Source organism: Rana temporaria, chromosome 1, assembly GCF_905171775.1.
Source record: "Rana temporaria chromosome 1, aRanTem1.1, whole genome shotgun sequence".
Lineage (NCBI taxonomy): Eukaryota > Metazoa > Chordata > Amphibia > Anura > Ranidae > Rana > Rana temporaria.
In genome coordinates this window covers 75,801,284-75,818,066 of record NC_053489.1, presented here as the reverse complement: position 1 = coordinate 75,818,066, position 16,783 = coordinate 75,801,284, and the positions used below count along the sequence as shown (strand labels likewise).

The window sequence follows — 16,783 nt, the reverse complement described above, 5'->3', positions numbered from 1 at the left end:
CTGGGGAGGAGGCCTCTGAAATGTCTTCATGGACGCCAGGGCTATCAGGCAGTCTTCCCAGGCGACACTGCAGCAGCAGCAGCACCTAAATTTGCATAGAGGAGGGGCGGAAATGAAGTGTTCAGACACACACACACACAATGCAGATTTCCTTCTGAGAAACGAGGCCTGCTGCGAAGGGATATGGAAGCATGCAGCATCGAAGAGATACATGGGATGGATCCAGGACAACAAGTGGGGAACAGCAGTGCTGAATTATTGTAGAAGGCCGCAGAAACACCTGAGAAAAGAAACAGCAGGGAAATAAAGAAACATGGCAACGTATGTTTTTGTTGCTGCTTGTTTTTCTTCTTTCTTCAAATCTATCTTTTAACCAGGAATAATCAGGGGAAAGCGCAAACGCAGTCCCCCACTACCACAAATTATGCAGTCGAGTTTCCCGCATTTGGGGAAATCGCAGGGGTCAGCACAGCCGGAGTGCAATGGCCGAGCCTCGCCCTGGGAGAACCACTTTTTTGAAAAGCCTATGGCGTGTGAACACACCCAAAAAACTCCACCCGGTGCAGAAAAAATGTGCACACACATAAAGAGTGTTCACAAAAACGTGCAGACGGGTGCAACGTCAAGTGGTCCTCCTGTGAAGAGGGACCCATAACCCTGATCCCCCGGGGCGTTAGGCTCCAGACGGGGACTGAGGTACTGTGGTCCGAGCAACCGAAGCCGACACGGACCCAACTTCCTCGGAGGGACTGCCGAAACAGAACCCTCCCAGTACTAGGTGGGGCTCCCCCGAAGGGAGACCCCATGAGAGCAGGCGAACTAAGCCAGAAGGCCATGTCCACCCACTCCCAAGACGTTCAGGGCTGGCCCGAGGACCCGCACCCTACTAATCACACAGTGAGACAAAACGTGCACAACAAAAAAAGACAAAAAAGTGACAAACACAGGCTTAAATAAAATAAAGTGGGGGAAGGGATAGTGGAGAGGAGAGTGAAAGAAGTGGCCATTGTGGTGAAACAATGACCAGGCCCTCCGGCCAGGAATAAAAAATTCCTCCGGTCCTAGCCAAAAGGCCCAGCCCAGGAGGCAGGTGCTAAAAAAAAGCGTGTATCTGGTGCAGTGACCGTGGTATCCTTCAATCAATGTGTCCCTCACACACAGTGATCTTCAGATACCCCTGGACTGCCACTCCAGGGGCACATGCACCATAGGCTTTTCGTTCCATATCCGACCCCCCGACTGGCCAGTGCAGCCCTCCACCCCCGTCAGCTAGAGAGCCCTTCAAGGTTTTCTTGGGGAGAACTGCCGCTCCAGTTAGCAGCCTCCACCAATACTAGCCCCTCCAGACCCTCCGTCAACCCAGCAGATTTGCATGGCTCTGCCCTGTCCTACCACAGGGCATTACCAGCTCCTCCAACCGGATCGCCGACAGAGATAGCACTTACACCAGCCAGCCAGAAGGCCAGACTAGAACTCGGCAAAAAGACCAAGACCAAGCACAGCACCCATCCTCACCAGGAGCACCCTTCCAGATGGCTCAGACTCAACCATGGGCCGGCCCCCAGTATTCTGTCGGGCAGCACGGCGTAGTCCCTGCTGAAACCATCCTTCCAGGTGCAATGACATCATTGGATTGCATCCACCCTCCCCATGTAGGAGGTGCTTCAGCGCTCCGCTGACAACTGATAAGGACAGATACCACACCCAGTCCCAGCCAAAAGGCCGAGAAGCGGCAGGGAAGACAACCACGATCAGCACGGCCTAGAGTGTGCAATAGCCGTGCCTCGCCCTGGGAGAACCACCTTCATGATCATGGTGTCTCCCCTGCCAGGTAAGTATGAGTTGGAAGCGTCACTCTAGCAGCCCCCGGCCAGGGGAACATCTCTTCCTGATTATGGAGGGGCTTTCTGGGTGCTTGCTGGCTGGTCAACTAGCCTCAATCAGAGCTTTTCCACGCTCATTCATGGTCGCCGCCGCCGCCACTTTTGAACAGGAAACTGTCTGTACCTGGGGAGGAGGCCTCTGAAATGTCTTCATGGACGCCAGGGCTATCAGGCAGTCTTCCCAGGCGACACTGCAGCAGCAGCAGCACCTAAATTTGCATAGAGGAGGGGCGGAAATGAAGTGTTCAGACACACACACACACAATGCAGATTTCCTTCTGAGAAACGAGGCCTGCTGCGAAGGGATATGGAAGCATGCAGCATCGAAGAGATACATGGGATGGATCCAGGACAACAAGTGGGGAACAGCAGTGCTGAATTATTGTAGAAGGCCGCAGAAACACCTGAGAAAAGAAACAGCAGGGAAATAAAGAAACATGGCAACGTATGTTTTTGTTGCTGCTTGTTTTTCTTCTTTCTTCAAATCTATCTTTTAACCAGGAATAATCAGGGGAAAGCGCGAACGCAGTCCCCCACTACCACAAATTATGCAGTCGAGTTTCCCGCATTTGGGGAAATCGCAGGGGTCAGCACAGCCGGAGTGCAATGGCCGAGCCTCGCCCTGGGAGAACCACCTTCATTTTTTTTTTTTTTGAAAAGCCTATGGCGTGTGAACACACCCAAAAAACTCCACCCGGTGCAGAAAAAATGTGCACACACATAAAGAGTGTTCACAAAAACGTGCAGACGGGTGCAACGTCAAGTGGTCCTCCTGTGAAGAGGGACCCATAACCCTGATCCCCCGGGGCGTTAGGCTCCAGACGGGGACTGAGGTACTGTGGTCCGAGCAACCGAAGCCGACACGGACCCAACTTCCTCGGAGGGACTGCCGAAACAGAACCCTCCCAGTACTAGGTGGGGCTCCCCCGAAGGGAGACCCCATGAGAGCAGGCGAACTAAGCCAGAAGGCCATGTCCACCCACTCCCAAGACGTTCAGGGCTGGCCCGAGGACCCGCACCCTACTAATCACACAGTGACAAAACGTGCACAACAAAAAAAGACAAAAAAGTGACAAACACAGGCTTAAATAAAAAATAAAGTGGGGGAAGGGATAGTGGAGAGGAGAGTGAAAGAAGTGGCCATTGTGGTGAAACAATGACCAGGCCCTCCGGCCAGGAATAAAAAATTCCTCCGGTCCTAGCCAAAAGGCCCGGCCCAGGAGGCAGGTGCTAAAAAAAAGCGTGTATCTGGTGCAGTGACCGTGGTATCCTTCAATCAATGTGTCCCTCACACACAGTGATCTTCAGATACCCCTGGACTGCCACTCCAGGGGCACATGCACCATAGGCTTTTCGTTCCATATCCGACCCCCCGACTGGCCAGTGCAGCCCTCCACCCCCGTCAGCTAGAGAGCCCTTCAAGGTTTTCTTGGGGAGAACTGCCGCTCCAGTTAGCAGCCTCCACCAATACTAGCCCCTCCAGACCCTCCGTCAACCCAGCGGATTTGCATGGTTCTACCCCGTCTTACCACAGGGCATTACCAGCTCCTCCAACCGGATCGCCGACAGGGATAGCACTTACACCAGCCAGCCAGAAGGCCAGACTAGAACTCGGCAAAAAGACCAAGCGCAGTACCCATCCTCACCAGGAGCACCCTTCCAGATGGCTCAGACTCAACCATGGGCCGGCCCCCAGTATTCTGTCGGGCAGCACAGCGTAGTCCCTGCTGAAACCATCCTTCCAGGTGCAATGACATCATTGGATTGCATCCACCCTCCCCATGTAGGAGGTGCTTCAGCGCTCCGCTGACAACTGATAAGGACAGATACCACACCCAGTCCCAGCCAAAAGGCCGAGAAGCGGCAGGGAAGACAACCACGATCAGCACGGCCTAGAGTGTGCAATAGCCGTGCCTCGCCCTGGGAGAACCACCTTCATTTTTTTTTTTTTTTTTTTTTGAAAAGCCTATGGCGTGTGAACACACCCAAAAAAACTCCACCCGGTGCAGAAAAAATGTGCACACACATAAAGAGTGTTCACAAAAACGTGCAGACGGGTGCAACGTCAAGTGGTCCTCCTGTGAAGAGGGACCCATAACCCTGATCCCCCGGGGCGTTAGGCTCCAGACGGGGACTGAGGTACTGTGGTCCGAGCAACCGAAGCCGACACGGACCCAACTTCCTCGGAGGGACTGCCGAAACAGAACCCTCCCAGTACTAGGTGGGGCTCCCCCGAAGGGAGACCCCATGAGAGCAGGCGAACTAAGCCAGAAGGCCATGTCCACCCACTCCCAAGACGTTCAGGGCTGGCCCGAGGACCCGCACCCTACTAATCACACAGTGACAAAACGTGCACAACAAAAAAAGACAAAAAAGTGACAAACACAGGCTTAAATAAAATAAAGTGGGGGAAGGGATAGTGGAGAGGAGAGTGAAAGAAGTGGCCATTGTGGTGAAACAATGACCAGGCCCTCCGGCCAGGAATAAAAAATTCCTCCGGTCCTAGCCAAAAGGCCCGGCCCAGGAGGCAGGTGCTAAAAAAAGCGTGTATCTGGTGCAGTGACCGTGGTATCCTTCAATCAATGTGTCCCTCACACACAGTGATCTTCAGATACCCCTGGACTGCCACTCCAGGGGCACATGCACCATAGGCTTTTCGTTCCATATCCGACCCCCCGACTGGCCAGTGCAGCCCTCCACCCCCGTCAGCTAGAGAGCCCTTCAAGGTTTTCTTGGGGAGAACTGCCGCTCCAGTTCGCAGCCTCCACCAATACTAGCCCCTCCAGACCCTCCGTCAACCCAGCGGATTTGCATGGTTCTACCCCGTCTTACCACAGGGCATTACCAGCTCCTCCAACCGGATCGCCGACAGGGATAGCACTTACACCAGCCAGCCAGACGGCCAGACTAGAACTCGGCAAAAAGACCAAGACCAAGCGCAGTACCCATCCTCACCAGGAGCACCCTTCCAGATGGCTCAGACTCAACCATGGGCCGGCCCCCAGTATTCTGTCGGGCAGCACAGCGTAGTCCCTGCTGAAACCATCCTTCCAGGTGCAATGACGTCATTGGATTGCATCCACCCTCCCCATGTAGGAGGTGCTTCAGCGCTCCGCTGACAACTGATGAGGACAGATACCACACCCAGTCCTAGCCAAAAGGCCGAGAAGCGGCAGGGAAGACAACCACGATCAGCACAGCCTAGAGTGTGCAATAGCTGTGCCTCGCCCTGGGAGAACCACCTTTTTTTTTTTTTTTTTTTTTTTTTTAAAAGCCTATGGCGTGTGAACACACCCAAAAAACTCCACCCGGTGCAGAAAAAATGTGCACACACATAAAGAGTGTTCACAAAAACGTGCAGACGGGTGCAACGTCAAGTGGTCCTCCTGTGAAGAGGGACCCATAACCCTGATCCCCCGGGGCGTTAGGCTCCAGACGGGGACTGAGGTACTGTGGTCCGAGCAACCGAAGCCGACACGGACCCAACTTCCTCGGAGGGACTGCCGAAACAGAACCCTCCCAGTACTAGGTGGGGCTCCCCCGAAGGGAGACCCCATGAGAGCAGGCGAACTAAGCCAGAAGGCCATGTCCACCCACTCCCAAGACGTTCAGGGCTGGCCCGAGGACCCGCACCCTACTAATCACACAGTGACAAAACGTGCACAACAAAAAAAGACAAAAAAGTGACAAACACAGGCTTAAATAAAATAAAGTGGGGGAAGGGATAGTGGAGAGGAGAGTGAAAGAAGTGGCCATTGTGGTGAAACAATGACCAGGCCCTCCGGCCAGGAATAAAAAAATTCCTCCGGTCCTAGCCAACAGCGGCAGGGAAGACAACCACGATCAGCACAGCCTAGAGTGTGCAATAGCCGTGCCTCGCCCTGGGAGAACCACCTTCATGATCATGGTGTCTCCCCTGCCAGGTAAGTATGAGTTGGAAGCGTCACTCTAGCAGCCCCCGGCCAGGGGAACATCTCTTCCTGGTTATGGAGGGGCTTTCTGGGTGCTTGCTGGCTGGTCAACTAGCCTCAATCAGAGCTTTTCCACGCTCATTCATGGTCGCCGCCGCCGCCACTTTTGAACAGGAAACTGTCTGTACCTGGGGAGGAGGCCTCTGAAATGTCTTCATGGACGCCAGGGCTATCAGGCAGTCTTCCCAGGCGACACTGCAGCAGCAGCAGCACCTAAATTTGCATAGAGGAGGGGCGGAAATGAAGTGTTCAGACACACACACACACAATGCAGATTTCCTTCTGAGAAACGAGGCCTGCTGCGAAGGGATATGGAAGCATGCAGCATCGAAGAGATACATGGGATGGATCCAGGACAACAAGTGGGGAACAGCAGTGCTGAATTATTGTAGAAGGCCGCAGAAACACCTGAGAAAAGAAACAGCAGGGAAATAAAGAAACATGGCAACGTATGTTTTTGTTGCTGCTTGTTTTTCTTCTTTCTTCAAATCTATCTTTTAACCAGGAATAATCAGGGGAAAGCGCGAACGCAGTCCCCCACTACCACAAATTATGCAGTCGAGTTTCCCGCATTTGGGGAAATCGCAGGGGTCAGCACAGCCGGAGTGCAATGGCCGAGCCTCGCCCTGGGAGAACCTTTTTTTTTTATTTTTATTTTTTAAAAGCTTTATTTAAAACTTCACATATATACATAGTCACATTTCAAGAAATTTTTTTTTTACAAAGATTTGTACAATGCCATTTTACATACTTTTCCATATCGTTTTGCAAATCCAATTATAAACTGGCAAACCAACATTTCCATTTTGTATGTTTCCAGTTAAACTCTGCCTTTCCTTCTCCCATTTGTTTTTGATCCAGAAAAAAAAAAAATTCACATTTGGAAATTACAATTGTGCATGCCTTGCTAACCGGTATGACTTCTTTTTTAAAAACTAAAAGGTTACGGACGTCCCATAAAACTTCTTTTAATATGCAAAAGAAAATCCATGCCACCCTTGCTTTGTATTTATTCTTAATTTTCAGTGCCGTGATAAACAAAAAATAATCTAGACATGTCACCCCCGCTACTTCTGCCAGAAAAGGCTTAAAGTTATCCCTGACTTTGGACGCAAAATCACAATACCAGAACAAATGTTTAACCGTTTCTCTCCCCCCACAATCAGATCGAGGGCATTGCTCTGTTGCAGTAAGGTGTCTGGATTCCAAGAAATTTCTGGTTGGCTAACATTCGTGTAAGCCCATCCATACAATGTCCCACTGTCTTTTTGTGACCCCTTTTACCTGTGCCTTTTTACACACTAAACTGCTCTGGCTAGAGTTTAATCCCGATATAGGTGACACCAGTTCATCCCTTTTTAGCCAGTTCTTGATAAATTGTTTGTTCCCCATCTTCTCTCCTAGTTCATCCAAATGATTCACTTCTTTAAATTTCTTCAGAATTGAGTAAAATGGAGGGACCACTAGTGCATATGGTTTTGTTAGATCTTTTTGAACTAGTCCCCATTTAATGAACCACCAACCTGCTAAATACCTTATCATAATTGCTGTCCGATCACCCTCTTTCAACATTCTGATAATAAGGCACCAGTAGTGCAAGTGTATAAATTTCCTTATATTCGGGAAATCAAACCCACCATTAGCTTGTGTCAGCATTATTTTAGATCGGGATAATCGCTCCATGTTAGAGCCCCAAAAAAACAAGAAAATTTGTCTTGTAATCCTTTGTATCCACAAATCTGAAGGTGGAAACACTAGTGAGGTATACAGTAACAGGGGTAGTATAATTGCTTTCACAACTAAAGTTTTCCCAGACAGTGTAAGTTCTCTTAATTTCCATAGGTTCAGTTTCCTATTTATATTTGCAGACAAGTCCTTTAAACTCGTCTCACCTTTCAAATCCCTATCAAAGGTTAAGCCTAAAACCTTTGTGTAACGGCTACCCACTGGTGTGAGGGGTATCGGCCGTTGGAGACGTCCTTTTCCCTGGCAAGCTGCGATATGCAGGTACCGCCGGTATATCCCATCGAACGCCCTTCCAAGAAACGAGACGTGCTACGTTTGGAGGGTCAAGCAGACTGACTTTATTTGGCATATTTCACCTGCTTATATCTGGTTACAACTGTTACAAGAACAATGACAGTTTCCGCCCTCCCCTTTTCCCAGTAGGGGGCTTCAACACAGACCCCCTGAAACAATGACATCTCCTTGAATTAATCACTTGGCCAGTTTCTAGACGCTTCGGCACCTCACCCCACTTAACATTTCCTGGCCAGGCACATAGAATTCAATTAACCTTTAAAACAATTATCACTCACACATACTCCCCATCAGCATACACCTCACAGGGGGCTGTTTACCTGCACACAAAAGAAGAGTTCATTATCTATGCGAAGGGAACATTAGCATTCAACAATGAAAAGAAACTTGTCCAATTAACCCTTTGAGCTCAGAATACACTGTGGTACATCCACTTGTGACAAGCCATGCAGTTCCTTGTAGTCCTCCCTGCATGAAGATTATAACTGTCTCGGCAGCATGCATGTGTCCGTTACACTTTGTTTCCTTCACAAAAGGGATACCTTCCGTCTGGACTTCAACCTCCCTCCCCAGGCTACATAGACTGCTTTTACTCCAATTAACTGCCATTCCTGATGTTGAACAAAAGATTTTTACATGTAAATTGGCTCTATTCAGCTCTTGTTGTGTCTGTCCCAAGAAGACAAGGTCATCCATATAGGCCATGGCTTTAACCCTTTGTCCACCACCCCCTGGAATAAACATTCCTCTAAAGAGTTTGTCTTTCTGAACATTTTTCAATAACGGTTCAATAACACTTATAAACACCAAAGGGGACAGAGGACAGCCCTGTCTTACTCCCGATTTAATTATAAAGCTTTCACTTATTTTTCCATTAATGAGAATCTTACTTGTTATTCCCCTATAAAGACCTTTCATGACTGACAGGAGGTGTTCAGGGATACCCATCTTATGCATAACTTCAAAAAGAAAAGTGTGCGATACCGTATCAAACGCCTTCATCAGATCTATGCTTTCAATTACAATTGGCTGGTTATTTATTTGGGCGTAATAAATCAGGTCACGTAAGAGAATAAGGTTATCTGAGATCCTCCTGCCTGGTACAGCACATGTCTGATCAGGTCCTACCATGTCTTTCACTACCCCTCTAATGCGATTTGCAATTATTTTAGCAATCACCTTGTAATCTATGTTAAGCAGTGTTATTGGTCGCCAGTTTTTAAGATCTCTCTTGTCACCTTTTTTATATATTAGAGTGATGAAACCCTGCCTCATTGTATCCGAGATATTCCCAGTTAAAAAAATATAACGTACTAACTCCAGGATGTGATCTGCAATAAAACTCCAGGCTATCTTATAAAATTCAACAGGAAGACCATCTCCCCCTGGGGTTTTCCCCACCGCCATACTTCCCACAACTGCAAAGATTTCCTCTACTGTAACTGGACTAGACAAAAGTTCTATCCCTTCATGTGATACGTTTGACTCAAGAATAGAGCAGTACTCTGTAATTTCTTCAGTACTTCCACCCCTATGACCACAAAAAAGTTCTTTATAAAAATTTACAACTGCTGATACCATGGCTTCGCCCTTGACTTCCCCTTGTTCTGATGCTACTGATGTGAGTAAATCTTTTGTTTTAAAATTTTTCCTAAAAAAATATCTAGTACATTTTTCCCCTTCTTCCAAGTTCTGTATTTTTGCTTTGAAAATTATACTTTTGCCTCTCTCTGTAATCAATTGTTTTTTCTCTTTCCTCACTTGTGTCAGTTCTTCCTCCATATCATGGCCCATGCCCCTCAATCTAAGTAAAGTTTGAACCCTCAGATTAATGTTTTTCTCCTTCTCTCGTCTTTCTCTCGCCATTATAAAACTTTGAGTCTGAAAGAAATTTTTAATTTGTTTTTTACACCAGTCCCACCAGTTTAAAATATTAGAGAAGTCGCTTTTCCGTAGCACCCATTTAGAAAATCTAAACTCTAATTTTCTTATTACATTAGCGTCCTCTAGCATTTTAGAATTAAGTTTCCACAACCCTTTACCGTGGACAGCATCAGGATCTATTTGAAATTCCGCCCTTACTGCGTTATGATCAGAAAATATGTTTTCAACTACAGAGAAATCAACGAGTTTCAAATTCTTACTATACAAAACGTAATCAATCCTAGATTTACACCTTCCGCTATCTGCATAAAAAGTATACCTATTTTCCCCATCTTTCTCTGCTTCCCAAGCATCACGGTAGTGCAGATCTTCAATTATCTGTGTAAGTAGAGCGGAAGACTTATCCAACCTACTTTCACTTTGCCCTATTCGGTCCTGCAGATCTCTAATTGTATTAAAGTCCCCTGCAATAATTGTGTGCATTTTCCCAGGTATGTGCATCAATATTTCCTCTAAGAACTCAACTCTCTCCTTATTATCGGCAGGAGCATAAATGTTAAAAAGGCGTATTTTTGTACCCAAGAACTCTAGCATAACTTGTAAACATCTACCAGGAACAATAGTTGCATAAGATACCATTTTTACAGCTCTATTTTTTATCAGTACCCCCACTCCCTCATTCCTAGAAGCATAAGCAGGTGACCATACCGCCTCCCCACATGGCCACTCCTGCTCACTGGGATATCTCTTAATGGTACATTCTTGCAGACAAATTATATCAACTCTAAAACTTTATAGCTCATGCATTACTGCCGCTCTTCTAGTAGAGGAGCCAATGCTCCTAACATTAATAGAAGTAACCGTTAAACTCATTACAAGTATTAAAAAGAAAAGATATGATCGATTAATGCTACCATCCATCATTACATATCACCTCCATCCTCACTACCCCTCATGTGTATAACATTTTCAAAAGCAGTTACTTGATCAAACGCTACATAATCATTAACAGGCGACCCCGTGGCATCAGGGTCCCCGAAAGCTGACATAGGAGAGAGACCCCCCACAATGTCAGACAGGCCAGAAGGAGACTCAGGTTCCGTCCTAAGACGTTTGGATGCAGAACCTTCATCGTCTTCTAGTTGGTTCTTAGAACAAGAGTTCTGTGCACAAGGCAAGGAAGTGTTTGTTTCAGTCTCTTCTGCCTCCACTCTTTCCTCCCAACTCTGGCCATTGTTCTCTCCCTCTATCTCCATATGATTGACAGTGTCCACTGTAAAAATTACCTCTGAGTTCATTTCCTCTAAAGCTGAGTCTGCACTGGGATGTTCTAGTTGTATGTCCACTTGCTGGCTGGCTGGGAGGTTTCCTGGCTGCCCCTCACCAGTGCCAGACTGATTGTCTGTGCTCTGTAGAATACCAGATTCAGTCTCCCTGCTTTTCCTCCTGGCACTCATATTGAGTCTCTGTGGTTTTGGATCAGTGTACTCTCTTGCCAAAATCTCCTGGTCAGGTCCTCCAGTTACAAGCTTCTTCTGTATAGTGTCCGCACTCCTCCCAGGGGATTCCTCCTCTTGGTCTGCATTTACATCTTCAGAAGTTGCAGATTTCGGGATCTCCTCCACCCCAGCTTCCGGTAAAGTGGTTTCCATCTTCTCTTCATCTGACCGTACATTCAGTCCTCTCAACACCCCAGCGTACGAACGGGTAGCACTGGGGTTTTGTGGACATTTTCTGACCAGATGACCAGCCAATCCACAAAGATCACACACCTTACTTTTTGGGCAGCTTGCAACTGTGTGTCCGGGATTCCCACAGTTGCGGCAACAGGCTCCCTTTTCACAAGCATCTTTGGTATGTCCAAAGGTATGACAGGTACGGCAGTACGTTGGTTGGGTGGGGTAGAACAGGTATCCTCTATCACCTCCAATTGAAAACACAGGTGGAGGGTGACGAACGCCTCCAATAGCATCCGGATCTACTTTCAGACGAACACGGTAACGGATCTTACTATTCCAAACTCCAAATTTCCTATGTGTCAGCCGCTCCTCACCGTTGATGTGGGAGCAGTACCGAGATAGGAAAAACTTCAGCATTTTTGTATCCATAAAAGGGTTGTAGAGATGTACTGTCAGTGGGATCTCTCGAAGTTGGAAAAGTGGCTCCACCGTGATCCAGCAGAGTACAGGTAAGTGTTTCTTCTTCTTGCATTCCTCATAAACGTTCAAGCAGGTAGATTCCCATTGGAAAGAAACATCGTAGGTACCATTCTTGGCAAAATCTTGCACAGCGTAGATTTGATGTACATCCAGTTCCAAGGCTTTAATCAGGACTTCTTCCACCAGTATATCCGCATCCACATCCTTGATGTGAGCTGGTTCCACATGGAAACGAAGGGTTCTCTCCAATCCTTTCGCAGCCATCTTGGGTTCCTTATGTTGGTCCTGGCCCTGGGAGAACCACCTTCATGATCATGGTGTCTCCCCTGCCTGGGAGAACCACCTTCATGAACATGGTGTCTCCCCTGCCAGGTAAGTATGAGTTGGAAGCGTCACTCTAGCAGCCCCCGGTCAGGGGAACATCTCTTCCTGATTATGGAGGGGCTTTCTGGGTGCTTGCTGGCTGGTCAACTAGCCTCAATCAGAGCTTTTCCACGCTCGTCGCCGCCGCCACTTTTGAACAGGAAACTGTCTGTACCTGGGGAGGAGGCCTCTGAAATGTCTTCATGGACGCCAGGGCTATCAGGCAGTCTTCCCAGGCGACACTGCAGCAGCAGCAGCACATAAATTTGCATAGAGGAGGGGCGGAAATGAAGTGTTCAGACACACACACACACACACACACACACACAATGCAGATTTCCTTCTGAGAAACAAGGCCTGCTGCGAAGGGATATGGAAGCATGCAGCATCGAAGAGATACATGGGATGGATCCAGGACAACAAGTGGGGAACAGCAGTGCTGAATTATTGTAGAAGGCCGCAGAAACACCTGAGAAAAGAAACAGCAGGGAAATAAAGAAACACGGCAAAGTATGTTTTCGTTGCTGCTTGTTTTTCTTCTTTCTTCAAATCTATCTTTTAACCAAGAATAATCAGGGGAAAGCGCGAACGCAGTCCCCCACTACCACAAATTATGCAGTCGAGTTTCCCGCATTTGGGGAAATCGCAGGGGTCAGCACAGCCGGAGTGCAATGGCCGAGCCTCGCCCTGGGAGAACCACCTTCATTTTTTTTTTTGAAAAGCCTATGGCGTGTGAACACAAAAAACTCCACCCGGTGCAGAAAAAAATGTGCACACAGATAAAGAGCGTTCACAAAAACGTGCAGACGGGTGCAACGTCAAGTGGTCCTCTTGTGAAGAAGGGACCCAAAACCCTGATCCCCCGGAGCGTTAGGCTCCAGACAGGGACTGAGGTCCGAGTAACCGAAGCCGACACGGACCCAACTTCCAACTTCCTCGGAGGGACTGCCGAAACAGAACCCTCCCAGTACTAGGTGGGGCTCCCCCGAAGGGAGACACCATGAGAGCAGGCGAACTAAGCCAGAAGGCCATGTCCACCCACTCCCAAGACGTTCAGGGTTGGCCCGAGGACCGACACCCTACTTGTCACACAGTGAGACAAAACATGCACAAACAAAAAAATACAAAAAAGTGACAAACATAGGCAATAAATAAAATAAAGTGGGGGAAAGGGAGAGAGGAGAGGAGAGGAGAGGAGATTGTGGCATACAATGACCAGGCCCTCTGGCCAGGAATAAAAAATTCCTCCGGTCCTAGCCAAAAGGCCTGGCCCAGGAGGCAGGTGACCGTGGTATCTTTAAATCAAAGTGACCCCCACTCACAGTGATTCTCAGAAACACCTGGACTTTTTTTTTTTTTAAAAGCTTTATTTAACTTCACATATATACATAGTCACATTTCAAGAAAAAATTATTTACAAAGATTTGTACAATGCCATTTTACATACTTTTCCATATCGTTTTGCAAATCAAATTATAAACTGGCAAACCAACATTTCCATTTTGTATGTTTCCAGTTAAGCTCTGACTTTTCTTCTCCCATTTGTTTTTGATCCAAAAAAAAAAACAAATTCACATTTGGAAATTACAATTGTGCATGCCTTGCTAACCGGTATGACTTCTTTTTTAAAAACTAAAAGGTTACGGACGTCCCATAAAACTTCTTTTAGTATGCAAAAGAAAATCCATGCCATCCTTGCTTTGTACTTATTCTTAATTTTCAGTGCCGTGTTAAACAAAAAATAATCTAGACATGTCACCCCAGCTATTTCTGCCAGAAATGGCTTAAAGTTATCCCTGACTTTGGACGCAAAATCACAATACCAGAACAAATGTTTAACCGTTTCTCTCCCCCCACAATCAGATCGAGGGCATTGCTCTGTTGCAGTAAGGTGTCTGGATTCCAAGAAATTTCTGGTTGGCAAACATTCATGTAAGCCCATCTATACAATGTCCCACTGTCTTTTTGTGACCCCTTTTACCTGTGCCTTTTTCCACACTAAACTGCTTTGACTAGAGTTTAATCCCGATATAGGTGACACCAGATCATCCCTTCTTAGCCAGTTCTTGATAAATTCTTTGTTCCCCATCTTTTCTCCTAGTTCATCTAACTGATTTACTAATTAAAATTTCTTGAGAATTGAGTAAAATGGAGGGACCACTAGTGCATATGGTTTGGTTAGATCTTTTTGAACTAGTCCCCATTTAATGAACCACCAACCTGCTAAATATCTTAATATCATAATTGCTGTCCGATCACCCTCTTTCAACATTCTGATAATAAGGCACCAGTAGTGCAAATGTATAAAATTCCTTATATTCGGGAAATCAAACCCACCATTAGATTGTGTCAGCATTATTTTAGATCGGGATAAGCGCTCCATTTTAGAGCCCCAAAAAAATTAGTCTTGTAATTCTTTGTATCCACAAATCTGAAGGTGGAAACACTAGTGAGGTATACAGTAACAGGGGTAGTATAATTGCTTTTACAACTAAGGTTTTCCCAGACAGTGTAAGTTCTCTTAATTTCCATAGGTTCAGTTTCCTATTTATGTTAGCAGACAAGTCCTTTAACCACTTCCCGACCTCCTCATGTACATTTACGTCGGCAGAATGGCACGGACAGGCACATCAACGTACCTGTACGTGCCTGCCTAGACGTGGGTGGGGGGTCCGATCGGGACCCCCCCCCCGGTACATGCGGAGGTCAGGTCCGCTCGGGGAGCGATCCGGGACGACGGCGCGGCTATTTGTTTATAGCCGCTCCGTCGCGATCGCTCCCCGGAGCTGAAGAACGGGGAGAGCCGTATGTAAACACGGCTTCCCCGTGCTTCACTGTGGCGGCGCATCGATCGAGTGATCCCTTTTATAGGGAAGACTCGATCGATGGTGTCAGTCCTACAGCCACACCCCCCTACACTAGTAAACACATACACAGTGATCCCTAAATGTTACAGCGCCCCCTGTGTTTAACTCCCAAACTGCAACTGTCATTTTCACAATAAAGAATGCAATTTAAATGCATTTTTTGCTGTGAAAATGACAATGGTCCCAAAAATGTGTCAAAAATGTCCGAAGTGTCCGCTATAATGTCGCAGTCACGAAAAAAATCACTGATCTCCGCCATTACTAGTAAAAAAAATAAAAATGCAAAAAAACTATCCCCTATTTTGTAAACGCTATAAATTTTGCGCAAACCAACCGATAAACGATTATTGCGATTTTTTTACCAAAAATAGGTAGAAGAATACGTATCGGCCTAAACTGAGGGAAAAAAAAAATGTATATATGTTTTTGGGGGATATTTATTACAGCAAAAAGTAAAAAATATTGCATTTTTTTTAAATTGTCGCTCTATTTTTGTTTATAGCGCAAAAAATAAAAACCGCAGAGGTGATCAAATACCACCAAAAGAAAGCTCTATTTGTGGGGGAAAAAGGACGCCGTTTTTGTTTGGGAGCCACGTCGCACGACCGCGCAATTGTCTGTTAAAGCGACGCAGTCCCGAACTGTAAAAACCCCTTGGGTCTTTAGCCAGCATATTGGTCCGGGGCTTAAGTGGTTAAACTCGTCTCACCTTTCAAATCCCTGTCAAAGGTTAAGCCTAAAACCTTTGTTTCCTTCAAAAAAGGGATACCTTCTGTCTGGACTTCAACCTCCCTCCCCAGGCTACATAGACTGCTTTTACTCCAATTAACTGCCATTCCTGATGTTGAAAAAAGGATTTTGACATGTAAATTGGCTCTATTCAGCTCTTGTTGTGTCTGTCCCAAGAAGACAAGGTCATCCATATAGGCCATGGCTTTACTCCTTTGTCCACCACCCCCTAGAATAAACATTCCTCTAAAGAGTTTGTCTTTTTGAACATTTTTCAATAGCGGTTCAATAACACTTATAAACACCAAAGGGGACAGAGCACAGCCCTGTCTTACTCCCGATTTAATTATGAAGCTTTTACTTTTTTTACCATTAATGAGAATCTGACTTGTTATTCCACTATAAAGACCTTTCATCACTGACGGGAGGTTTGCAGGGATACCCATCTTATGCATAACTTCAAAAAGAAAAGTGTGCGATACTGTATCAAACGCCTTCATCAGATCTATACTTTCAATTACAATTGGCTGGTTATTTATTTGGGCGTAATAAATCAGGTCACGTAAGAGAATAAGGTTATCTGAGATCCTCCTGCCTGGTACAGCACAAGTCTGTTCAGGCCCTACCATGTCTTTCACTACCCCTCTAATGCGATTTGCAATTATTTTAGCAATCACCTTGTAATCTATGTTAAGCAGTGTTATTGGTCACCAGTTTTTAAGATCTCTTGTCACCTTTTTTATATATTAGAGTGATGAAACGCTGCCTCATTGTATCCGAGATATTCCCAGTTAAAAAAATATAACGTACTATTTCCAGGATGTGTTCTGCAATAAAACTCCAGGCTATCTTATAAAATTCAACAGGAAGACCATCTCCCCCTGGAG

General features: G+C 46.5%; 4 non-coding genes and 3 pseudogenes across 4 annotated transcripts; all 7 read right to left on the bottom strand.

Annotated features, from left to right (window-relative positions):
• Positions 1 to 384: 384 nt before the first annotated feature.
• On the bottom strand, positions 385 to 541 carry LOC120925619. The gene has a single exon (XR_005746855.1). It is a non-coding gene; the product is annotated as a U1 spliceosomal RNA (small nuclear RNA).
• Positions 542 to 1,680: 1,139 nt separating this feature from the next.
• LOC120925666 lies at positions 1,681 to 1,839 on the bottom strand. The gene has a single exon (XR_005746881.1). It is a non-coding gene; the product is annotated as a U1 spliceosomal RNA (small nuclear RNA).
• A 552-nt stretch (positions 1,840 to 2,391) lies between these two features.
• Positions 2,392 to 2,532, bottom strand: LOC120925616 (annotated as a pseudogene).
• A 3,122-nt stretch (positions 2,533 to 5,654) lies between these two features.
• LOC120925685 lies at positions 5,655 to 5,814 on the bottom strand. Its single transcript, XR_005746899.1, has one exon. It is a non-coding gene; the product is annotated as a U1 spliceosomal RNA (small nuclear RNA).
• A 552-nt stretch (positions 5,815 to 6,366) lies between these two features.
• LOC120925625 lies at positions 6,367 to 6,543 on the bottom strand (annotated as a pseudogene).
• A 5,618-nt stretch (positions 6,544 to 12,161) lies between these two features.
• On the bottom strand, positions 12,162 to 12,317 carry LOC120925740. The gene has a single exon (XR_005746933.1). It is a non-coding gene; the product is annotated as a U1 spliceosomal RNA (small nuclear RNA).
• A 556-nt stretch (positions 12,318 to 12,873) lies between these two features.
• On the bottom strand, positions 12,874 to 13,014 carry LOC120925617 (annotated as a pseudogene).
• Between the last annotated feature and the right edge of the window lie 3,769 nt (positions 13,015 to 16,783).